General features: G+C 49.1%; 1 protein-coding gene and 1 long non-coding RNA gene across 2 annotated transcripts in view; one reads left to right on the top strand and one right to left on the bottom strand.

The window, feature by feature from the left end:
- Window positions 1-25,903, top strand: part of LOC122380003 (sodium bicarbonate transporter-like protein 11) — a 266,840-nt gene that overhangs the window by 40,847 nt on the left and 200,090 nt on the right. The gene's annotated exons all lie outside the window — the stretch shown is intronic.
- LOC122380008 overlaps window positions 23,561-25,903 on the bottom strand; it is a 55,158-nt gene continuing 52,815 nt past the window's right edge. The window contains exon 3 of the long non-coding RNA XR_006256269.1: window positions 23,561-24,890. This is a non-coding gene — a long non-coding RNA (uncharacterized LOC122380008). The remainder of the gene's footprint in view (window positions 24,891-25,903) is intronic.

Here is a 25,903-nt window from a genome sequence, read left to right as displayed (position 1 = left end):
CTGTGCCCTGCATCTAGCAGCATAGGCTCCTTTGTATATAGAAAAAATGTATCCGTTTCGCTGGTGGCTTTCCTGCAGGGAGCTGGCTTCGTCTGTGCGGCTGACCTGCTTGTCGTCGTAGTGATACCAACGGCCGTGATCTTCACTAAAGACGTCCGACACATAGTGACCCGAATGGGTGGCTCCACCCAGATGACTGACGACGCCCACCAGTCGGTACGTGTAGTTGTTGTTGTTGTTGTTTCCCCGCGGGCCGGCCTACGGCCGGCCGTAGCCCGCAGGCTCTCGGTGGCAGAGGAAGCCGCGGGCCAGCGCCGCCACGGCCCCGCCGTCTCGCAGCCGAGTCGCATCGGGGTGTATGTTCCCGAACAGGCGTAGTCCCATGCCCGCCAGGCAGGAGCAGTGCAGCAGCACGTGCTCCGGCGTGTCGGCCTCCTCTCGGCAGACCAGACACAGTGCCGCCCGGCACTTCAGGTCCTCGCACTGCTGGCAGGTCGGTGTTGGGTGACGGCCGATCCTGTGCAGGTAGCTCGTCGAGAGCCCCCAGTGGCCTGCTCGAAGCTGGTGCACATTCACCGCGTCTTCCCTCGTCTCGTTGAGGACAGGTGTCGGGAACCTGTCTCTCATAATCCGCCTGAAGAAGCTGTCGGGCCAGCGATCTCGCCAGGCCTTGGAGGCGGCGCGGCCGACTGCCTTAGTGAGGCTGCGGACGTCCACAGGCGCGGCTGCCTGCGGTAAGCTGGAGGCCTCCTTGGCCAGCTCGTCCGCCCGTTCGTTGCCTGGGAGGCCACAGTGGGCCGGGACCCACTGCAGCCATGTCGGTCTGTCCGGGGCCGCCAGGAGCAGGCGCCATGTCTCGGCTCCCAGCGTCGTCCGCTGTTCTCCGGCGCCTGTCGCGAGCGTGGCGAGCGCAGCCTGGGAGTCGGTGCAGAGCACCAGCGGGGTCGCAGACGTTGCGTCCTCCAGCTGCTGCACCTCCTCCAGAGCGGCACGCATCGCCACCAGCTCGGCGCGGGTGCTGCTGCAGACGGCGCCGGCCGGCGTCCGGGTCGTCTCTTCTCCAGAGGGCAGGGTGATCAGGGCACCACTGTCCCCAGACGCGACACCGCCCTCTGCCGAGCCGTCGCTCCAGATCCAGGTCGCCTGGTCTGGCAGGGTCGCGAGGTGTTCTTCGGCCGCCGCCCGGCGGACCTCGTCGCGTGCCTCCCTGCTAACAGCCGCGCCGACGTCCAGCCGGATCGCCACCCCCGAACAGTCCGTCCATGGAGGGAGGGTGATGTGTAGTCGCTCCTCCACGGGTGTCTCCTGAAGACCAAGCCGGGTGAGGGCCTCCCGTCCCACATCACGCCAGCCGGTGGTGGTCCGCAATCGTCGGGGGGTTGTCCTCGCTGCTACCTCACGGAGAGGGTCATCGGTCCTCTGCGACGCCGCGGTGGTGGTCAGTCTGACGGCCAACGCCTCCCTGCGCGCCCGGACCGGGACCATGCCGGCCTCCGCCATCAGCGGGTCTCTCGGCGTGCTGATCGGGCAGCCGGTCACGACGCGCGCTGTGGCACGCATCTCCCTCTCCAGCAGCTCCACGTGCGACTCCGACGCCGCCGGGAGCCATGCCGCCGCCGCGTACTCAAGTGCACCACGGACGTGACCGTTGGCGACGGTTCGCAGCTGCGGCTCTTGCAGGCCCCACGAGCGCGCCGTCAGCTTCCTCAGCTGGGCCACACGCGGCTTCACCTTGCGGCGGAGACGAGAGCAGTGCTCCCCGAAGTGGAGCAGTCTGTCAAAGGTCACGCCGAGCAGATGGAGGTGTCGGGTGCCCTTGACTGCCGTGCCGTCCACCCTCAGCACGATGTCGCGGGCATCTTCGTGCCGTTGGGACAGTACCAGGACCTGCGTCTTGCTGCCCGCCAGCCGCATCTTCCACTTCCGCGCCCAGGCCGCCATCAAGTCTGCAGCTCTCTGAGCGCGTACCATCGCTTGCGCAATGGTCGCTCCGGAGCTGAGGGTGGCGGTGTCGTCCGCGTACATGTAGGTCGATGTGCCGTCAACCTTCCGGAGCTCCTCCACCAAGTCCGCCGACCACAGGGTGAACAGGGTCGGGGCGAGCACGGAGCCCTGGGGAAGGCCCGCTCGGAAGGGACGGCTGCTGCTGCGGACGCCGTTGACCTCCGCGTACGTGTAGTCGTCGGTCAGGTCCACCGAGCTCAGCGCCTGGTCACATAACCCAGACAGATGCGCCTGTTCGGAGGTGTCAATCAGGTCTCCATTTATCGTCGATCGCAAGATTGTCTGCTCCGGCTCGCAATCAACTTCCCGGATCCGTGACGACATTGACTCGGAGTTCGTGTCCGGCACTGTGATCTCGGCGGCTGCCTGTGGCAGATAGTGACAGCGGTGCCGCCTATTTCATTCATTAGCGCCGAGGGCTGGCGACTGGCACGTGCTGGCAACTGGGGCTGGTCTGGCGTCTCGGCCACCGTCACAGCGACGATGGGCGAGGACTTTGCGGCTGACGGTGGAGACGGTGCCGTTGAACTTCTCGCCTTCTCAAAGTTGGAAGGTGTACAGCCCACCGCTAAAGTAATGTAGGGTTTTACCAATCTCAACTGGGTTTTACCAATCTTTGACTGGCGATTGTTTAATGCGGAGTGATCGAAAAGAAGATGTCTATAGCTAAAGTTGCAGCTGCAAGGGTGACGATACATATGAGCTACATTCAAAGTTTCATTGTAGTCTGGCTAATCGTTCCTAAGCTTCAGAAGCAGAACATACCCATGACTGAAACCCCACATTACTTCTGCTGTGGACTGTACATGAGCAGGGGTCTGGAGTTCGGGTTGCATCATGTACAGTCACCAGCACTTGCTACCCATCACCCCCGGACGGCGGGGGAGCAAGCTACCACCGCCCTTGCGAGACTAGCGCCGCCATGCGCCAAGAAGTGGAAACACCACGTGACTGAGGCCACGTGAGGGCAGGGTCACGTGATGGAGGGGCGGAGCATAGTAGTTCAATATTGTAAGACATGTTTATAAAGTCTGATGACCAAGAGTTGCGAACGAAAATTATAATTAAAATCTAAATCTTTTTGTATTTCATCTTTGAAATTTCATCTTTGAAATACAAAAAGATTTAGATTTTAATTATAATTTTCGTTCGCAACTCTTGGTCATCAGACTTTAGGAGCATAGTAGCTTTTGCGCCCGACACTTACTGAAATGCGGCGCTGTGATTGGGCGCTTTAGCATGAATGAAGCCCCGGCGCCAGAATCAGCCGTTCGCCTTATATGGAAGGTAAGCCTGTGCGTTTCACTGTTCTGTGTTGGTTTGAGAGCCACGGCACCATACGAATTGTGAGCCCCTTTGAACGGGTCACCGCCCGAGGCACTGAGGCGACGGCTGTGCCGGGCAAAGCCTAGCCTGGTGGGAGAGGTGGGCCAGGGAAAGTGCGATCGAGCAGCCACACTGAGACGTGGATTGGTATTATCTAACCGCGACAAACGATGTCAGCAGCCTCTTCTCGTTGACACGAAAAGTTTGACAGACAACGTGGGCAGTGCCCAATCAAAAGCTACTAAACGATTCAGTTAAGAAGTTGGCGAGATAACCAGACCCAATAAAAAGTTTTTAATTCGATTTTGATTGACAAATGACATACAAGCCCGCTGTGATGGACCAAAAAAGGAGCTGAACAGTTCATACAACTTCTAAAAAGCTCAACGGTAAAAATTTAAAAGTCAAATGTTAAAATTCAGCCTGCATGTTTAAACTCGGGTCCGGCGCTGGCAGGAAGCTTATATTGCCAAGCTTGCAATTCCACTACGTTGTAATATAACCAAGAGTTATGTGAGAGCAACAACTGAAAGCCTCGAGCCCCGTTGGGGGGAGGGGGCGCGAAACAGCCCCCTCTCCTTTTCAGTCGATATCTCCTAAAGTATAGCGTAGGTCGCCACCAAACTTTCAAGACCCCTCCGGGCATCATTTTACACCTTGTGACCAAATTTTTCCAGAGCTCTTATGAAAGGATAGTCACAAATGGCGTCAGAGTCACAAATGGCGTCAGAGTGACGTCATGTTCTGCCATTTTCGACCCAATAAAAGGTTTAGCGGGAAGAGCTGTCACGCTTACAGTTTTGAAGATAACAAAAAATAGGTATTCAAGATAAAAAAGATGCAAAATAAACAGCGCTACAAAACTGCCAACTCTGATTTCTAAAAAAAAATTGATTTCGACCATCAAAACTATAAAAGTAGGTATAACACCCTGAAAATACCAACAACATTCAAAATTAAAGCTGGAATATATGTTATAGAACTATCTGCTCTAGATATGGCAACCTTAAGCTCGACAGCTCCATTTTTAGCAAAGTTATGGCAAAAAAAAAAACACTACTCAAAATGTATTACGTAAAATTTTCAACCTCAATTTTTAGCCGTCACAGAACACACAGAGCAAGCCAGAGACCACCATTGGATGTCCCGTGATGAGCTGCATCGAATAGGTACCCCTTTTAGCAAAATATCAACTCTGAAATTTAACCATTTTTGACCTGACCTTGACCTGACCCCCACCAGAACGTAATCTAAACCGGCCCCAATGGCCGTCTAGCCCACACCATTGAATTTCAAATGTAAAATTGACCATAAACATTTATCACGCGACCCTAGCAATTAGCATAGTTGGGTTCATATTGTGACCCTTAGTGACCTGACCTCTTTGACCTGACCTGGCATCAGGGACCTCTTTAGGCAACATATGTATTGGGCAACCACGCTCCATCGATGTTTTTCGATAACATGCCTTTTATTTGATGTGTTAACTGACTGTAATGCATTCCTTAGACTAAATCGGTGAAAAAATGCAACCTTTGACCTGACTTGTGACGTCATGGGTTGCACCTAGGTCAACGAAACCTGGTAACAAGGTTCGATAGCCCGCCCCTTTTGGGGCTATCGAACGTTCTTCGAATTTTCAAAATCGGTCGGTAACTTTCCGAGATCTCAGGTGGAGGACGAAACGGCTGCACCACCCCATCAGGTAGTAGGGTCCGCCAATAGCCCAACGGGGCGCGAATTATTTACTCATTCATATAGTGTCATATATTAATATAACGAGGCTTGAAATGATCTTGTCATGTGTTTTCATGTCAAAGTGTTTTTATTTTAGGCAAAATAAATATCTAAAACAGTAAAACAAGCTTTCGGCATTACGCCATCATCATCAAACTTGATGATGGCGTAATGCCGAAAGCTTGTTTTACTGTTTAGTTAGATATTTATTTTGCCTAAAATAAAAACACTTTGACATGCGTGAGATCATTTCAAGCCTCGTTATATTAATAATAATCATGTCATCCATCCTCGCCCACATAAAAATAGTGTCATCTATTTTGAGAACACCTTTCTCACGCCATGACATGGTCCTCTCGTAATAGATCGAGATGAGGAGAGTGTTTTCACGCCTCCATATGCACGGCTGTAGTGTCATTGAGCTATCAACTGTCAGCGGTTTTCGGACAATGAAGGAAGGCTTTTGGTCGTTTTTAGGTAAGATCTTGGGTCAGATCATTTCAGTGGCGGATCCAGAGGGAGGGCATGGGGGCCATTCTCCCCCCTTGGGCAACCCGGGGGCCCATCACGGAGTTTTTTTTTTTTTTTTGATTCATCACGGAGGTCACCGACGGGAGCTTTAACCCAGAGGTCTCCTAAGGGGGCACCATCCAGAAGGTCTATCGGAATAGGGTACCGTTTTCGGGGTCTCCCGGAGGCCTATTTCTGTCCCTCGCCTCATTTTTTTTAGTTTAGTTGAGTTTTTTAGTTTTTTGTTTAATATTGTCCATCTGTTTCCATCCCGAGGTCCGCGGGGGCACCATCTCGAGTTCTCAGGGGGCACTATCCCGAGTTCTCCGCAGGCACCATCCCAAGGTCGGAAAGGGCACCATCTCGAGGGTCCGGGGCACCATCCTGATCCCAAGGTCTCCGGCGTTACCATCGCGAGGTCTGGGGGCACCATCCCGAGGTCTCCGGGGGCACCATTCCAAGTTTCCAGGGGCACTTTTCCGAAATCCGAGGTCTGAAGGAGCACTCTCCCCGGGTCTGCGGGGGCACCATCTCGAAGTCTCAAGGGCACCATCCCAAGGTCAGGGGCACCATCCCGAGGTCTCAGGGACCGTTTGATCCGCGCCGTCCTGGGGGGGGGGGGGGGGCGTTTTTACGCCCCCCTAGGTTTTTCGCGAATATCTCAAAAACGGCGACGCGTAGCGCCGCTGTTTTAGATACACCCGTTCCGACATCTTTTTCGCACATGCTATGAAAATTTCAGATCCCGGTCATTCAAGGTCAGGTCACCATGTAACGTCAAGTGACCTTACCTCAGAAAAAGTTAGAAAGCTCGCTGTAGCTACACCGACTGAGCGATCACTTTGAAACTTTCAGTACTTGCTTAGGGTAACAGTATGTATAAAATGGCTATCTCGGATTTTTTATATCTGTGAGTTGTGACCTAAGGTCAGGTCAATTTTGCAACTGCTCCATATAAGTCAATGGGAGAAAATTGAAATGAGCCTCTTTGGGCCGAATGTCGTTCTACACCCTCTCAAACATCGGTTCATATGTAAACATGACATTCTGAATAGGAAAATTGCACCTGTGCCCCCTTTGTGTGCCCCTGAGGTCATCTCAGTTCATGAAAGGTCTTCAGCATTTTTTTTTTTTTGCTATAACTTTTGATTTGACAGAGACGTGCTAGAGCGGTGAAAACACTAAACCGTTGATCTGAGGTCAAAATTGAGGTCAATCAGAGCGGTGCCCTCTGTGGGCTAAACCGTTGATCTGAGGTCAAATTTGAGGACATGTTGGCGAAAGAGCGTTAAAAGAGCTATCCAATGCGCTTTTCCACGGCGCTGTAGCTCTATTGGTTCCAGAGTTAGCCGTCGGATGTTTAAAATCGTTGAAATCGACAAAATTTGACCTTTGATGAGCTCTGGTGACCTGACCTTTGCCCTGACCTTAAAATGACCGAGTGTTTTCCTTCTTATTTTTGACGCTCTTTCGATTGCCGCTTACCGCGTGTCGCTACGTGGCCCAGGAGCCGAGTTAGACGGAGGGGCGTGAAACGCCCCCCCCCCCTCAGCACTCGACGGAAAGTTCATGCCGCCAACACGGCGCGGGTGAATTGTTATGTTAGCTAGCTCCTGTTGTAAGCTGTGGAGCCGTGGACCTGATCTTGAAGGAACTGGGCCTTACATTTTCATAGCAAACGTAAAAAAAATGTTTAATAGGTGATGCAAAAAAATATCATCTCTTTTATGAAATATTTGTGAAACCCTCAACATCATCCCCATTAGTGCCGAGCTCCCAACGACGACCATAAAAACGTCCCCATCCCGTCAGCGTGGGTTTATCATAAGGGTGCTAAGATTTAATTTCCAATCCGAAGCTGAAATGATGGAAAGCAAATTAACATTTTACATACGAAACAAGCTGACACAACTAAATATTTTCTCTCTCGCTCCCTCTCACTGATTTGCCCATTACCCTCTCTCTCATTTTACCCTTCCTGGCTTTCCTTTTCCGTCTCTCTTTTCTCTCCTCCCGTCCTTATCCCTTCCCTCCAGTGTTTCTTCTCTCTCTCTCTCTCTCTCTCTCTCTCTCTCTCTCTCTCTCTCTCTCTCTCTCTCTCTCTCTCTCTCTCTCTCTCTCTCTCTCTCTCTCTCTCTCTCTCTCTCTCTCTCTCTCCCTCTCTCCCTCTTCCTCTTCCACTCTCTCTCTCTCCTCTCTCTCTTTCTCTCTCCCTCTCTCTCCCTCTCTCTCCATCTCCCTCTCTCTCCCTCTATCTTCCTCTTTCTCTTCCACTTTCTCTCCTCTCTCTCTCTTTCTCTCTCTCCCTCTCTCTCCCTCTCTCTCTTTCTCTTCCACTCTCTCTCTCCTCTCTTTTTCTCTTCCATTCTCTCTCTCCTCTCTCTTTCTCTCTCTCCCTCTCTTTCCCTCTCCCTCTCTCCCTCTATCTCCCTCTTTCTCTTCCACTATCTCTCTCTCTCTCTCTCTCTCTCTCTCTCTCTCTCTCTCTCTCTCTCTCTCTCTCTCTCTCTCTCTCTCTCTCTCTCTCTCTCTCTCGCTCTATTTCCTCACAATATTCTCGACTGCCACAGCGTTGTAGAACTTGTTTCCAGACAGGTCCAGGCGCTCCCCACTCCGCAAGCCCCAGCCCACACGGCTCAACCGCCCAAACACCCTCCGGCGGATGACCTCCGACTTCGGTGACCTGACACCAGGGGCGCGGGAACTACTTTCCGACTGGGGGGCACACCATAATAGAGATTAACCTAGGGTACCCCCAAGTCTAGTTTTATCACCGGTTTTAGGCCACTTATTTTTCACCCCTCGGCTTTTTCAACAAAAAAAGAAAACATTTGCAAAAAAAGTGTGGTATTCCGTCTCAAAGCTGTGGGGGCACCGCCCCCACGGCCCCAGAGTTGGGGGGGGGCAAACTGCCCCCACTGCCCCCCCCCCCGGCTCCCGCGCCTATGCCTGACCCCAGCCGACCGGACCGATCGCGTCCCTCTCCACGTCTCCGCCCCGCTTCCCCCAATACAACTGCGTAGTAATTGTAGCGTGTGCAAAGGTCACGTGACATTATTTACTTCTGCGGTTTGTTCGGCTGACAAGAGATGGCACTAGAGGTCTGTGGATCAGAGGCGGGGCTAGGTTCTACGACTTCTTGGGGCAACTTTAGGGCAGAAAAGACGTTTTTTGGCTCCTCATCCCAAAATGCTTCGAACATACAAAAACAAGTTAGATATTCGAAAATCGGAGGACCAAACCGATCGTTTGACTATCTTGCTCGACTGAGAATTGATCGGTCTTCAAACTACTGAGCAAAAACGAGGTGATTAGTAGCAAGTGCTGGTGACTGTACGACGTATTCGCTAAGAGATATGACATCGGGGACGCCCACGCTGGCTCGTATTTTCCTGGACTCTCCCCCTAGAAAGGCATAACGGCTCAGTTGCAGAATCAGCGTCCTGGGTAGTTTGCTGATTTGGGTGGTGACGTGGCACTCATGGTGATGGCAGCGCTAGCAGCGAAGCTCTCGCCGATCAGGCTGCATTCTCAGCCGGAGCGCGTCTTGAAGTGTTGGTGGCTCTGTGCCTTGGTGATGCGGCACGCTCACGGACCAGCTGATGTTTTCCTGTCGTTTTAGCACAGTCTCGTGACACTTGGTGCATTGGTAGCTTTCGACAGTCTGGTACTGAAAGTTGTCACGTATGGGATTTTCGGCTGATCGGCACTCATCTTTTGACCCCCTAATTCGTCGACACTTAGTCCCATCGCACGGACATTGGTTGCCTGCTGCCACCAGTGACGTTGTCATTGTATGCTAATTCGTCAAGACACAATTTCCGGGTACTTACCGTGCACAATTTGAAATTGAATATTTTTCGCTACGAAATTCTTGGCCAGACGCTGAAGCTGCCAAAACTCACGTGAGAGCTTCGATAGTAAACTTGGAGCCAGCGCCCTTTTGAAAAAAAAAGAACCATAGTGGTGCCTGGTTGTGCTTTGGTGGTGATGTAAGGTATGCTTGGAACACAACTAAATGGTGCTGATGGTGTGAAAAGTAGCGTGTGATCTTTACATTAATGACTGACGTTGATCGCTGCTGACTGATTTCGGTTTATCAAATGTGATTGTAGCACAACTTGTAAAAGTGGCACAAACCTTGTTACGTTGAACTCCTGATGTGATGCGGAACACTGATGGCTGATGTTGAGTCTAATTGACAAATGGTATTGACATCAGCAGTCTGTGTTTGAGTGGGGTTGCCTGAAGAACTGGTGTGCGACCAACCTTTGGGTGTTTTTAAATACCGTAAACGGAGGTGACTTGACTTTGCCTTGCGGGGTGACTTTGCCATGCTTCCCGAAAAATGCTTTAGGGAGATCTCCAGTGATATTTTACGAAGAATGTAATAATTTTTATGCACAAATGAAAGTTAATTGATGGGCCTTCCAACATAACCAACACTGAGAGCAAAAGTCAATTATTCAAAATAATTTATATTAGGACCAAAACGCGTTTCGATTATATCGTCATCAGTTGGTCCTAAATAAATGACACAAAATACCATGTTCAATCCAAAACACTTGAAAACCTACGGCAACATTTCACGTGGACATCTCAATGCAATACATTCACTGGGGAGAAGTTCAACACTCAGTCGTGACCTACCTCGTCAATAACATGTATGTACAATGTATACAGGGTGATTCATAGCCGTGTGACCTTTTTAGTTTATCTCTCTTGAGAAGAGGATTGCATATTTGCGCGTGAAATTTCACGTGCTAGTAGAAAATTTTATAAAGTTTTGTTCTGTCTTGGTCTGGTCTGTGTGTATCGCTCAAGATGTACACAGTGCACAGTGGGGATTTTTCCGATCTAGCGCCTATTAATTCAAAAAATATTTTTTGGATTTTGGTTGATTTTTTGTGTCAGTAGGGCTAAGAAATGTCTGAATTTTTCATATATGGCATTGTTTTATCTGTATGTCTACAGCAAAACTAGGAAAAATGCGCCCAAAGTTCACACTCATGCGTGATTACTCAATGGGCTCAGCAAGGCCCGAAAGTATAGCTCAATTTCATTGTCCTGTCCTGTTGGTTTTAATCTTGCGAGGTCTTAAAGTTGCATATCGTCTGAAAGGCACCTTTATTAGGAATGGAATGGCAAACAGAAAGTATGCCACAACCTTACTAAGGTCACAAAAATGCCCTTTACAAAAAAACCCTTACAGACACCATATTGAAGGAATGGTATTCTAAATAAATGTAGGAAATCAACAATGTTCTCCACACTTTTCCACTCCGAAATATATCCTATCGAATTCGCCACTTTCTTCTGCACAAGACAACGCCTAGTTTGGCTGCCGAAACTTGCCTGAACACGGAATATTCACATTAGAGTATCTTAACACCCCACTCGAGGAGCGCTAGGGCAAACAGCACGATATAGGTATGTTCCGGACATAGGCGAATAATTTTACTTCGTGATTTATATGATGCATATTTTCTGAGACACATTCATTAGGAATAGGATGACAAGCGTAAATTATACATACCGTAACCTTATTAACCATCGCACTTGTGGGGAGGGGGAGGGGGAAGGGGTCGGATAAAACCCCATGGTTTTCCGCAAATTACTCGCGCAAAAAGCGGCCGATCGCGCCGAAACTTTCGGTACCCTCGAGATCATCTATTTTACATCTAACCAAAAAATTTCATGACTCTGACCCAACTGACCTTTGACCTGTGGCATATTTCTCGAGACCATGTTTGGCCGGAATCGCGATTCGGCGTATGCCAGCTCACATCCGCGGTTTCCAGTCTTTTTGTGGTTTTAAACGTTTAAATATGTGAAATGATGTTGTTGCCATGCATAATGGTGGGTGTCAAGATCACGTGAAGGTCAAGTCAAGGTCATTGACCTTTTGATGACCTTGGTTCACTTTTTCGAGTTTTACTTGTTTCTAGGGTAGTTTTTGGTTCTGATTTCGATTTTAGCAGCCATTTGAATATTTACGAAGTAGTTCTAGTGCCTTCGTTCCATGTTACGAAGCTATCAGTAGTAGGTGGCACTTCTATGGATGGCCGGCAGGACGCCTACTAATTGATCTAACCTGACCTGACCCGACCTGGCCTAAATGCATAAAGACATCGTCTGTGATCAAAACTAACATGAAATTCGTGATCAGCACCCCAAAATACCCCGTAACACCCTAACTTTGCGAAGTTTCAAGAGGTCTCGATTTCCCAACTTTAGTTGGGTCATTAAACTGACTTGGAAAGTCAGCTTATGACCTTGGACTTTGAAATTGGATATATTCGGCCTAATTTCGTCATAGGCAGCACGCTTGACTTTTCCGCGAAGCTCTAGCTTGATCAGGGGCCAAACGGCTGAGCGGGGGGTCCAATTGAACCCCCTATACTATGTTGATTATGCACATTTACAGGTAAAATGCTCACCAGGACACACCAGCCAACATCTGTGCACAATCTGGCTACAATTCTACCCATGGTTTGCCCTCTACGAATAAATACGTGCTAGATCGGAAAAATCCCCACTGTGCAGTGCAGCAAAAAGTAAAAATGTGTAATTTGTATAATTTAACGCAGTCCGTTAAGCAAACACCAAGATATTTCTGCTTTTCTGAGGGCCTGCACCTACAGGGAAGCTCCAAAGAAGATAACCAGTATAGCGCCTTTTGGGGCGACTAACGGAGCGCGCGAGAGGGTGAGCCTTGCACGTGCGAAATTTCGAGGGGGTACCTCCAACTGACTTGTGCACGGCACCCTACTAACCGGTCTCTAGCGATGTGCCAAATTTGAGCACAATCGGCCCAGCCGTTCTCGAGATCTGGAAGCGGCACCCTGCACGTGCGCACGTGCAGAATAGGTCCCAACTGACTGGTGCACGGCACCCTACTAACTGGTCCCTAGCCGTGTACCAAATTTGAGCGCCATCGGTCCAGCCGTTCTCGAGATCTGGAAACGACCCCTGCACGTGCGCACGTGCAGCAGCACCCCAACTCTGGCACATGGATATGCAGTGCCTAGTGGGTGCCTACCTACATGCCAACTTTCAGCGCAATCGGGCAAGTAGTTACCGAGATATTGCAACAATTATAAAACTGACACCTCTTCGTTTTGCGCGTGGCACGTGCATAAGGGGTCACCCACATGCATCGCGAATAGTCCAATACTTGGTAGAAGGAATGAAGCTACCCTACAAAAATTACCCCGTGTAAATCGGTCAAGTGGTTGCTGAGATATAAGCCTCGTAAAAGCGTCCGCACGGCCGGCCGGCCGCTCATACTTAGAAATTTCCGTTAATCTAAGGAAAGACTACGCTCGCTTCGCTCGCTCCGTAACAATTAATAGGATTGTTAATAAATTCAAAACAGGGGGTACGATTTAATGATGAACACGGAAAAAAAAATTGGTAAGCGAACCCCGGAAAATTGATTTCAAAGAGCGCTGAGGTCCGGTGGGCGCCACACTCGCCGGATGTCAACGTCGCACAATTCTTCCTCTGGGCTGGGGCTATGCAAAGCCCGAGGTCTATTAGGAGAGTCCCCAGGATATTATGCGGCTGAAGGACGCCATTGCAAGCTTCTTTGGCTCCATTTCCTTAGTGCGCCCGCGCCATAGCCAACTTTAGGGCTCTGGTGCTGGGGTGCATCCGTCGCCGAGGTGGTCATTTTGAGCATCTTGTCTAAAAGGAGTGTGAGCGTCAAAGGAAAAGTGTATATGACTGATGCAATACAGGGATCAAAACTTCAGATTTGGCTCTTTCATTACGGAGCGAGCGAAGCGAGCGGAGTCTTACGTAGAATAACGGAAATTTCTGAGTATGAGCGGCCGGCCGGCCGGCCGGCCGGCCGTGCGGACGCTTTTGCGAGGCTTATATCTCAGCAACCACTTGACCGATTTACACGCGGTAATTTTTATAGGGTAGCTTCATTCCTTCTACCAAGTATTGGACTATTCCCGATGCATGTGAGTGACCCCTTATGCACGTGCCACGTGCAAAACGAAGAGGTGTCAGTTTTGCAATTGTTGCAATATTTCGGTAACTACTTGGCCGATTGCGCTGAAAGTTGGCAAGTAGGTAGGCACCCACTAGGCACTGCATATCCATGTGCCAGAGTTGGGGTGCTGCTGCACGTGCGCACGTGCAGGGGTCGTTTCCAGATCTCGAGAACGGCTGGACCGATTGCGCTCAAATTTGGTACAGTTAGGGACCGGTTAGTAGGGTGCCGTGCAAAAGCCAGTCGGGACCCATTTTGCACGTGCGCACGTGCAGGGTGCCGCTTCCAGATCTCGAGAACGGCTGGGCCGATTGTGCTCAAATTTGGCACATCGCTAGAGACCGGTTAGTAGGGTGCCGTGCACAAGTCAGTTGGAGGTACCCCCTCGAAATTTCGCACGTGCAAGACTCACCCCCTCGCTCGCTCCGTTAGTCGCCCCAAAAGGCGCTATACTGGTATGGTACTTGGCAGTTGGCAATCGCATGTAACATGAAAGCAATTCCTGTAGTTTTCATTTATTTTCGGTCACACGGCTATAAATCACCCTGTATACCTTCACATATAATATTACAGTTGATGAACAGATAGAATCAATTTTGCGGCTGTCTCTGCTAATGTTATCCTACCACTTTTGGGGTTCATGCACTCATTTATTTCCAGAATGGCCGCCTCGAGCGCTATCCTTGTCATTTTGTCAATGTTTTCTTTAACACTCTTAGCCGCTCTCCAGTCTGGCAATGCTCCACATTCATGAGTGTGTTTTACAATGGTTTTGTCTCTCTGATATTGTATATCTTTCCGATGTTCCCTCGCGTTTTGGTCCTGATATAAATTATTTTGAATAATTGACTTTTGCCATATATATGTCAGTATGAGCTTAAACAACACTGAGAGATAAGTTACCACTAAATACCTAACTGGGCTCCATTTTATTGGAGTCATTGAAATGGTCAAATTTGAAGAGGTCCAAACTTTTCATTATCTAACCATGTTTTAGACAAACTGCGATGCTAAAACTTGGTATGGTTGATCATGGCAAGATTGTTAAATTAGCATATCCAACAAAATTGCCATTTGTCACTTCATTTAGCTAAAATTTTTGGTGGCGATTTTTCCAAGTGAATTGCAGGCCACATGGGGTGACTTTGCCACCATGTTATCAATGCAAAAATGAAATACTTATACGATGCAATTCAATTTTTTTTTTTAAATATAGCATCATTTTGATCTCCAAACTGGTTTTTTAAAACCATAAGTTTATATGTTGAAAATTAACACAGGGATGCACAGTGGGTGTATAGAAAGGCAAAAATTACCAAAATACAGGGTGGGGCAGAAAGATTTACCTCTTGATTTCTTAAAATATTTCGGTCCCGAACAAAGATATTCAATTGATTTTTAGTACACGTATTCAGTAGCATGTACACATCTCAGCAACGGTAATATTGACCAATATGGCCACCTTCCGTCTTCACCCCTGCCCCGAAACTTCAACCTGCGGAGTGGCACGAGCGCCGCACGGTGCCCTCGTCGAAAATCGACCATGCCGTGTCGAGGGCCAGCTTCAGAGCAGCGATGCTGCTGTGTGGTGTTGCACACATCTCCCTCTCCAGGATGGCCCAGGTGGTGAAGTCCATCGGGCTCAGGTCTGGACTTGATGATGGCCACATGTTCTTGTCCCAGAACCCAGGCATGTGGGTCTTGCACCACTGTTGAGTGAAGTTGGCCGTGTGAGGCGACGCAACGTCCTGGATGACGACGTATCCGTCTCGGAACGACTGAGTGACCCAAGGTAAAGCATGTTCCTCCAGCAGATGGACGTAAACGTTTGAGTTGACTTTCACACCCGCCTCGATGAAGATCAAGGGTCCTTTTGAGTCGTCGGATGCGACGGCAGCTCAAACCATAACACCAGCAGGGTTGTGGCGACCAAAACTGGTCCGGATAGCAGGATCAATACTGGATGTACCATCTGCCAAGATTATGTCGCTTTGGGAGTTCATCTGGGGCTCAACCGTGGGAATCTCTTCATTAGATCAGAGGAAGACCTTGTTGCCGGCGCTTCTGATTTCCTCCAATATCTTTTGGGCCCTGTGTAGCCGCTTTTCCTTGGATGCCGCCGAAATCAGGTGTCGACCTTGCATCTTGTATTACTTAATGCCCAAATCGTCGTTTATGATTCTCCTGACCGTTTTGGGCGTAAAATCAAGGTCCTTTGCCAGTTTGCGCATGCTTCGCCTAGGATTTCGAAACACCATCTTGTGCACGATATCAACCAGCTTTTTGGTGCGGACATGCCTTGTTCTGCCTGCCATGGACTTCATCGACACTGTACCTGTCTCTTCCAGGCATTTCATTATTTTGTTAGCAGTTTTTATGGCAACACCGAGCTGTTTGGGAACGCTTCGGACGCTGTGGCCAGCCTGCATCGGCACCGCAATTTGGGCTCTTTTTGTAATCTCCGCCATAGCTCATCAACAACCATGATAAAATTAAAAACGATCGTAACAGTTATACACGAGTCAGTTGGGAAGCCGCATGCAAAATTTCACTAAAATCCGTCCATAAATTTTTGAGTTATGGGCTGAAAACAAACAGGTAAATCTTTCTGCCCCACCCTGTAAAAGATTGATGAAGATGGGCCCAACTTTTCAGCACAGCCAAGGCCCAAGATCATTCAACAACTACTGAGTTTGCCAGTAAGACTGGCTGAAGAAATATGTACCATTTTATAGATCAAAACGCTAATAATAAAAGTGCTGGTAAGTTGCCGCAAGAACATCCACTTTCTATTCCTCTCAATGCCACTGGAAGAAAGCGGCAAGGTCCTAGAGTACCAATACAATAATATTTTTGCTTAATCATCTATTCTGAACCATTTCTCAATTTCTATCTATATTATGATTTATAACATGTCTGTACGACGTGCGTGCATCCATCCGTGTGTCATGTCTTATGTGTCTTATTGCGCCTGAAAGACGCCGCGTATCGGCGTGAAATTTGGCATGTCGAATCTGTGGGTTGATGTGACCTCTGTATTAAAATTTGGGACGGATCGGCCCAGGGGTGCGCCGTCAGCACGCGCTCGCGTGCGCCATAGGGTTAACACGGGAAACGGTCAAATCGACGATCGGGCGAAAACCGGCCTGCGGCGCCCGCTTCCCGGCTGTATAAATCGGCAACGGAGGGTCGCAGCGAGAAGCGGTTTACACCACTCGATAGAGGAGAGATGGGCCTAGCGTATTGACATGGTTTCATAGTATAGCACGCGCCACGTGCAAGACAGCACCTCCAGTTTTGAAAAAATGACCGATTTCGTGCATTGTGACGGGAAACTCGATGCCGCTGGAAAACGGCGTGACGGAATGAAATCGGTGTTGTATCATTTTGCAGATAAATGTATGTGTAATCAGAGAATAGCAAACAAAAACTGATGATCCGTACCATTCCTTTAATAATGAAAAATTAATTTGAAAATTTGATTCGCGCGGAGCGCGATGTCCTTTACAACATCAAAACGTATTGAAAACGTTGATAAATCGCTATGAAACCTACATATTCGGAAAGAGCATTCTTTTCTGACCTATATCCACCCAAAATATTATCGAAAAGTCAATAAACTTTTGTGAAACTGACTCAAACATACGACCGTGTTTCTCTAGCGTCACGCTGTTTCCGACGGAATTTTAATTGATTGCGTCGAAATGGAAAAATACCATAGTCAGCCCGGGAAACGAACCCGGGACCTACGTGCTGAAAGACGGATGCGCTACCGATCGCGCCAAAGCGGACTGACGAGACAAAAGCTCCAATACCGGAGTAACTCAGATCTCGGTTACGATATGACTGAAATTTTCATGTGGAGAGAGCAAGTGTTTCTACGTATATAACTCATATGATTCCTTATATAACATTTTAGATATTTAAGTAGGTACACTTAAACCTAAAATTTTATTTGCATAGTGTGAGAGATTTATTTATGAAAACTTGATCAAAATTTTCGTTCCCTTTTTAGCCACGACCTTGATTTGTCGCATAGCAACGGGACACGCAACAATAGTGGTAAACAATTTCAGCAAGAGCAGTCGGTGATGTGAAATGTGAATTTCCTTGCTCAGCGGCAAGGCCCTATATAGAGCTCAGCGGCTGATCATTTACTATTAAAGTTAATTATTTTCAACAAATATAATATATTATAAAAGTAAAATATCTCTCCCTTTTTGTACATCATTTAAGAGCAAAAAAAAAAAAAAACTCGAATTGCTTTATTTCTTCCTATTAAACAATTAGGGATGGTGGCCCTTCCCCATACAATGGACGAAAATGTTTTAAAGATATTTCTTAGTGTTAAAAACCATTATTTGGCATGATGGCAAAGTCACCCCTTTTTCATTTTAACTTTGCCACGCGACTCATTTTCTTTAAAAATGTATATTTTTTAGGCAAGATATAAATACCATAGTAGCAAAACACAAAGAGCCAATCTTCATCCGTGTTTTGAACATAGAGTCATCCCAATAAGTTAACAAGTTTAAATAATACAAGCGTCTAAAGTTGAAAACAGGACAGCGCACACACCCACAAGTCCACCATGGAGACGAACTATCGGACACAGATGTGCGTCAAAACCGTCCGTAACCCTTCCCACAGTCCTGATCTGGCCCCGTGGCTTCTGGATGTTCCCCAGACTGACAGGAAAGCTCAGGGGCCGTCTTTCGGAGGATGTGGAGGAGATGAGTGAGGCTGTGACAGAGGCCCTGGGCACCTTCACTTTGAAGGCCTATCAGCAGGCCTTCAGGCAGTGACAGGAGCGCTAAAGCAGGTGCATTGGACTCGGGAGGTTCCATTTCGAGAGTCATGCAAGTTTCATGCTTCTCTGAAACAGACAACTGTCTCTACTGAAAAAGTCTCAAAACTTCTGGAGTGCACCACGTACATACATCAGTTGTATCAGAACATCTTTTGAAAGATTATATGCAATGGATTTGAATATCAATCCGAAATCATGTTTTTTCTCGTAGGTTTAAGTGATATTGAAATGATTATAGTCACAATAGCAAAAATGGTGATCTATGAAGCGCGCCGCAACGAAACAAACCCTAGCATAGCACACCTCAATAACAGCCTAAAACACGAAGCTCAAGCAGAGCTTAATGCAGCCAGGCTGTCACACAATGAACGCATTTTTAGTGATAAATGGGGAAAACTTAAGCAAATAGCATGTGATATACATACAGCACACAGGCTGCGTAGTGCGTAGCAGCATTTAGGCACAACCAATTCTTCATCATTCATAACTCTTTCACGACACGAACAACACATTAGCGAGACTACTTCAACTTATAACACCAATTTGCTATCCCCACTATCCTTCCCCATCCCGGTCCCCATCCTCGTTCCCGGCGATGCTGCGATAGTGTCGGCCAGAGGTGAAAAAACCCTGCTACTCGCCTGCGTGCGTAGGTGACAGCCATAGGAATAAACAGACAGATTCGAGCATCTCAGTTGATGCGTTTGAAGTAGATAACTAGGCCGTTTCCGCTACAATCAGAGCTGTCTTCCCATAGAAGACCACTATGGACCACGGCACAAAAATTTAACAGCGTCATCTCTTTGTAGACAGCTGGGGCTGAAAAATCCCGCCGGTGCGACAGCCGGCGCGTTGTGAAGCGCCATAGACAACGCAGGAAAAACGGCGACAGCGCGACAGCTCGTCCCCGCTCGTCGCCGGTGAGCGGAGGCGGGGACCGGCGCGGCCTTGGCCGCCGACGGAGTAGGGAGGGACCGGGCGACTGGGACCGGGGACGTCACATCTGTGCCACAACTGGGGCGAGGTCCATGACCATCGGTCCCAGAAACTTGGTAGGAGCGTTGATAACTGGTCTTGACTACTGAAGCAAAGACAAGTGAATCAGTGGAAACTGACAATCCTTTCGTGAGTTCTGATTGAACTGGATCAGGAAGCCAGGACGAGCTAGGAAGTCGATCAGACCTAGGCAAGTTTAATGATAGTAATTTATTTTTGTTGTGTAACTATTGAAATATGGCGATGCGTTGTAATGCCCAGAGGCTGAAATTTGAAAGATCAGTTCATTTCTAACATTCTAGTCTCATTTTCAAATTTACTTTTTAGGCCTCAAAGGTGATGAGAAAACGGCAAAAAATGGTACCTTCTGTTTCGAGAGGACTTGTAAAAAATTGGCGACAGCTAGACATCGCGTAGGTGACAGCTTTTGAGTTTTATTCACCTCTGGTGTCGGCGGCGGCGGCGCGCCGGCTGACCCGCGCGCCGAGCCGGGGGTGACGACCGGGAGTGGTGAGCGGGTGCTTGCCCGGCTGCCGCTGACGCTGCTGCGGCCGTCCGGCCGTTTGTCGCGGCCGTCCAGCTTGCCGCTTGCTGCCCGGGGCATGTCGTTTCTGCCTTATGATCTTCTTTTTTTTTCGGTTGTTCCCACTTAAGGGCTAGTTTATTGAACGGTTATCATGACACATGACGCACAATGTTCGTTGCAAGAAGCCACGATGACCTTATCAGCTAAAACAGCATTGTACGAAAAAAGCAGGAAACAAAATCTACGCAAAGACTTAATCAATAAATAACATGTAGACCTATGCGTAAGTTGTGTATGTGTGTGTAGGTGTGTGTGTGTGTGTGTGTGTGTGTGTGTGTGTGTGTGTGTGTGTGTGTGTGTGTGTGTGTGTGTGTGTGTGTGTGTGTGTGTGTGTGTGTGTGTGTGTGCGTGTGTGTGTGTTATCAATGACATATCGATTCGGAGAACCGGACTCTCCGAGCACCCGGGTGGTTCGCGGCTACTCGCGGCGAGCGCGCCCCGGGCGACAAGTGTGAAGTTCTAGTGAAATCAATGAAAAAAAAAAGAAGATCACGGGACAAAAACAAAACAACACGAGAGAAAAGGGAGCAGTGCACGAATGCTGTATTATGTCCTGAATACCGTTTTCAGCCAGCTTTGGCAGTACGCTAGCACGATATCTATTAGATATTCATAGAAGCGTGCGGTTTAACCCTCGCATGTGTGCGGCGTTTTCCAGCTTCTAATGTGTAGGGGGGGGGGGGGTCGGTTGGACCCCCCCCCTTGCCGTTTGGCCCCTGATCGAGCTAGAGCTTCGCGGAAAAAACGAGCGTGTTGCCCGTGACGAGAGGAAGCCGATGATACCCAATTTTAAGGTCCTAGGTCATTGGTTGACCTTCCAGGTCAGGTCAATGACCCAAAGTCGGGAAAATCGGGACCTATTAGAAAGTCGTAAAGTGTGGCTGCTAAGGGGTTTTTCGGGGTGCTGATCACGAATATCGTGTTAGTTTTGATCAGAGATGATGTCTTTAAGCATTTAGACCAGGTCGGGTCAGGTCAGGTCAGGTCAACCAGTAGGCGTCGTGACGGGTATTCGTAGTACGTGTCAACCGCCTCTGACAGCTTCGTAACATGTTACGAAGGCACCAAAACTACTTCGTAAAGGTTCAAATGGTTGCTAAATTCGAGTTCAGCTCCAAAAACTAGCCTAGAAACATGTAAAACTCGAAAAAGTGAACCGAGGTCACCCGAGGTCACCAAAGGTCAATGACCTGACCTGACCTTCAGGTGACCTTGACACCCACCCTAATGCATGGGAGCAACATCAAATCACATGTTTGAACGTTTGAAACCACGAAAAGCTTGCAAATGCGCGGCTAATGCGAGCCGACATACGCCGAATCGCGATTCCGGCCAAACATGGTCTCGGAAAAGAGGTCACAGGTCAAAGGTCATTTGGGTCAGGGTCATGAAATTTTCAGGGTAGGTGTAAAATTGATTAATGCGAGGGTACTGAAAGTTTCGTCGCGATCGGCCGCTTTTTACGCGAGTTATTCGCGAAAAACCATGGGGGGGGGGTCCATCCGACCCCCCCTACACATGCGAGGGTTAAATCAGCGTCGCTAATCGCTCGCGACCAGCTCGAGTGGTGCGGGCCCAGCTAACATATAAATCATCATATCATGACTCGAGTGGTTAACAAACACTTAGCCATACACAATAAAAAAACGCCCGACGACAGCAAACATTAAGAAAACACTAACACTAAGCAAACACTAAGAAAACCTCCTCCCAGGTTCAGTACAATTCTCTTATTATACCCCTCCGTCCCGACCACTTAGCCGAGCTGCCGGAGCAAACTCACTCCGAGACGCCCGGAGGAGTGGAAATAAATGTCACCTACCGTTGGGCCGGATCACTCCCGTCGCTCAGAGTAGGTACATACCTCATTGGTCCATGCTAGTGGTGGGATCAGCACTGGGACTGGGCCCGACTGGTGCGGCCTCAGGCTCGGATGCCAGCGCTGCCGGGGGACCGCTGGGGTCTCCCAGATTGGGAGACCCCGCGGCGACTCCTTATGATCTTCTTAACGTTGTTAAGTTTTTCTTAACTACTTTCTTAACGCCCTATACGTTCATCTCGGCGTGTAGATTTGTAATGTTTGATGTGAAGTGTGATGTGAACAGTGAAGGTGATATGTTTGAAGTGTTCGCTAGTGTTTTCTGGCACGCGCGCGAGCTTGCGCCTCTCAGGATGAGCACGGTGCGGTCCGAGCGGGCGCGCCGGGCCACGCGCTATACGGTATACATACATACAGTGTGTAAGCGCGAGTGCCGAGTAAGAGTGCCATTTTGTGGGCAGCTCTGGGGCGCCGCTGCCATGGCGCCGCCCGGTCGCGGCCGGCGCCGCTTCTTACTTATTATACCAATGCACTGGTATGGGCTAAATAAATCCCATCCTTGGGAAAAATGTTATAAAGAAAAAATATAGCTCTGAGCTCCGCACCTCGTTGCACGTGTAATAGAAGTTCTATCGGCTGTCCCAATGCCATGCTAAAGTGCGTCGTAATGCGCATAGCAAGTAAATGATAGGCGCTGTCTTGGGCATAGGACATTTTAATAAATGCTTTAGCGCAATTTTAGGTGGAATAATTGGTGCCTGGAGACGCGAAACTTAACTACACTCGCCCAGCCGCGCGATGGTCCATGCTCCCACCCCGCCCTACTCCCCAGTCCCCGCCAGCCGCCGCGCCGCGCCGACCCGAGCCATGCCTCCGGGCCCGTCACTCACCACGGTTCGTTGGAAGGTCATTTCATGCACAAAAGAAATGGAATATACCATTCGAAAGCTGATGGTGAAATAATTCCAAAAATGTAGTTTTTATCAAAATCGTTCGATGGCCTTTTTAACCCGCGCCGGGTCGGGGGGTGTTTGAACACCCCCCTGCGGTTTTTCGCAGATATCTCAAAAACCGCGCCGCCGTTTTTGGCACACCTGTTTGTGCATCATTTCTGCACATGTTGTGAAAATTTGAGACCCAGGTCGCCTGACGTCAGGTCACCAGGTCACGCCAAGTGACCTCACCTCAGAAAAATTAGAATGCTCGTCATTGAATGCTCGTCATTTAGTCGTCTACACCGACTAAATCATTGCCTTGAAACTTTCAGCGATTGATTAGAGTAACATTATCTATAAAATGCTAATCTCGGAATTTTGATATCTGTGACCTAAGGTCAGGTCAATTTTGCGGCCTCTCCATTATAAGTCAATTGGATAAAATTAAAAAGTGTCTGTTTTGCACAAAAGCTATTCTAGACACTCTCAAACATCGAGATGTAGGTAAGATTGACACACTGAACCGGAAAATGGCAACTGTGACCCCTCGTTATGTCCCCGAGGTCATCTCAGGTCACGAACAGAATCTAACAGTTTTTCGCTAATAACTTCTGATAGAGGCGTGCTAGAGCGCTGAAAACGCCTTAGATGTGTTCGGCTCGACGTTGCGGATCGACTTTTATGCAACATGACCTTTTCCGGTCAGGTCATAACATTGACCTGGTCAAATTTTCAAAGTGACCTTTCAAGGTCATCTTATAGTTCATTCGACGCGTCTCAACGAGAGTAACACGATGTTGGCAAAAATAATGTCGTGGCTCTTTTGAGTCAAAAGTTATTGCCGAAAAACACTTTTCGTAAAAACGGCTTTTTTATAGTTTTTTCGTTCGTTCGCTTCCGGTTTCCACCGGCGGTTTATTGGGTGTTATACAGGCAGGTTCAATTCGATATACACATATAAACAGTGCGTAACTAGAAGACTTGATGGCGCCACCGGATGGCAAGGAAAGGAGATCACAGGGATTAGTAATGTTAGGGGGAAGACAGTTAGTTATTAGTGAAGGCTGCTGGAGGTGGTGACGCCATCATAAACCAGAACGTCAGGGTGAGAAATCATCAAAATCACGGCTCACGGTAAATCAAATCATGGCAGAAAATGGGAAATTGCGGCCCGCTCAAGGCCCGCTTTGTCCATCTTCGGACGGGTGCTGCAGCATTATACCCTGTGCGCCGCCAACAGCGATTGTGGGGAGCAATCCGTCAACCCCATCAGCGCTGTCGGATCAGCGCTGGGATCGCCGGATGAGGTGGCGCTGGCCAAGGTGGCGCTAGAGGGCACCGGCAAAGCGTAGCGCTCAGGCGTGAACGTCCGATGAGGTAGTGCTGTCCAAGGTGGCGCTAGAGGGCATCGAGATGGCGCGGCGCTCAGGCGTGAACGAAGATGTTCGTCGGATGAGGTGGCACTGTTCAGGGCGGCGCCGGTGTCGCGCGACGCTCAGGCGCGAACAACGGGTGATGGTGTGGCGCTGACCATCAGATGATGTGGCACCGTCAACCAGACGATGCAGCGCCGCCCATACGGCGAAGTGGCGCCGTCCATCAGATGATGTGGCGCGTCCACCAGGTGATGTGGCGCCGCCTGGGGCGGCGCCAGAGGGCGCCGACATGGCGGGCGCTCAGGCGAATGCCGCGGCGCTCAGGCGTGAACAAAGCTGTTCGCCGGATGAGGCGGCGCCGCCCAGGGTGACGCCGATCCGGCGCCGCTCCCAGGCATGAACGTCGGATGAAGTGGCGCTGCCCATCAGATGATGTGGCGCCGTTCGAGGTGATGCCAGAGGGCGCCGGCTTAGCGCGTCGCTCAGGCATATGGCGCGACGCTTGAGCGTGAATCTGAGTGTTCACGGCCGGCGCTACGGCGGTAGAATCCCCGGGCTGTCGGTTCTGATGCGGAACAGCCCCAGGCTGATGGCGCCACGGCGGCAACGCGGGCCCCGTGCCAACAGTGCCGCAGCAGCAAGCTCCAGCCCATAGGGGCCAGGGCGCCGATGATGGGCGGCGTATCGGCTGTCGACACCATCGGTTGCAGGACCGAGGCCGCAGGAACCCCCAGCAGCATGGCGCCGCGCGTCGACCGGACCCTGTGCAGCCGTGTAGCCACTCAGCTGTAGGGGCAGATGGTCGGAGAGGAACGTTAGGCCGGGGTCAATCCCATTATCGTTCAGGGGAACTTAGGCAGGTACAAAACAGGTAACAATGCTGGGGCAATTATAGGACTGGAAAGACAACACGAGTAACGTAGTGTTGAATGGCCAATGCAAATTTGTAAATAAATTTAGGTACGAATAGGCATATATGTATATATCGATGAATTAACAATACATGCTAAGCAATAGAGTGCAGTGCCAATCCCGTTGATCATTAGTACTAAACATTATGTGTTTGGCTAAGCGCAGTGGGATATAGGTTACACAGCTTCCTGAGGTCCCACTACGCGCCAATTAGTCAAGGAAGTAACGGATGTGGTGGCGGTGGTTCCGGACCAACAGTGGAAAAAGTAAATATGGGTGAAAAACTATATAAGGGTAAAAAGACAAAAAAGAAAAGACAAGAGTAAGTAATACAGCTGAACTATAATCTATTGGAGAATCTAATAGTTGTCAATGAAGATATGCATGAGACATTTCTTAAATAGGGTTTTACTGGAGGGGATATCGCGAAGGTTAGGTATACGTGAGGCAATTACTTGGTTCCAGATGACTGGTGCTCTACAAAATGGGGAAAATAAACGATAATTGCGTAACCGATAATTAGGCACCTCATCCCCGTTGTCCGTCGGGACCAGCTCATTAAAGTGCCTGGGATTACGGACTGGACGAGAATGATTACTTATGTACAAAGAGAACCTAACTGAAATAACATCAGGTAAACGGCCAAAGAGAAAGTCATGTAAAATAAGAAGCAGCTGTTTGTTTAGGATATCACAAAGCTTAAGAAGTTTAAGTTCATGGAAGAGTGGAGAGGTATGGGACAAACGACTCACACCAGCTATAAGCCGGATCGCTCGCTTTTGCGCAGTGATGATAGGAGTTAAGTTAGAATCATAGTTCGAGCCCCATACAATCAGGCAATAACTAAGGTAGGGGAGGACAAGGGAGTTATACAAGAGGACCATGAG

This window comes from Amphibalanus amphitrite, unplaced genomic scaffold (genome assembly GCF_019059575.1).
Source record: "Amphibalanus amphitrite isolate SeventyFive unplaced genomic scaffold, NRLGWU_Aamphi_draft 000089F_arrow, whole genome shotgun sequence".
Lineage (NCBI taxonomy): Eukaryota > Metazoa > Arthropoda > Thecostraca > Balanomorpha > Balanidae > Amphibalanus > Amphibalanus amphitrite.
This window is presented reverse-complemented; position numbering and strand designations above follow the sequence as displayed.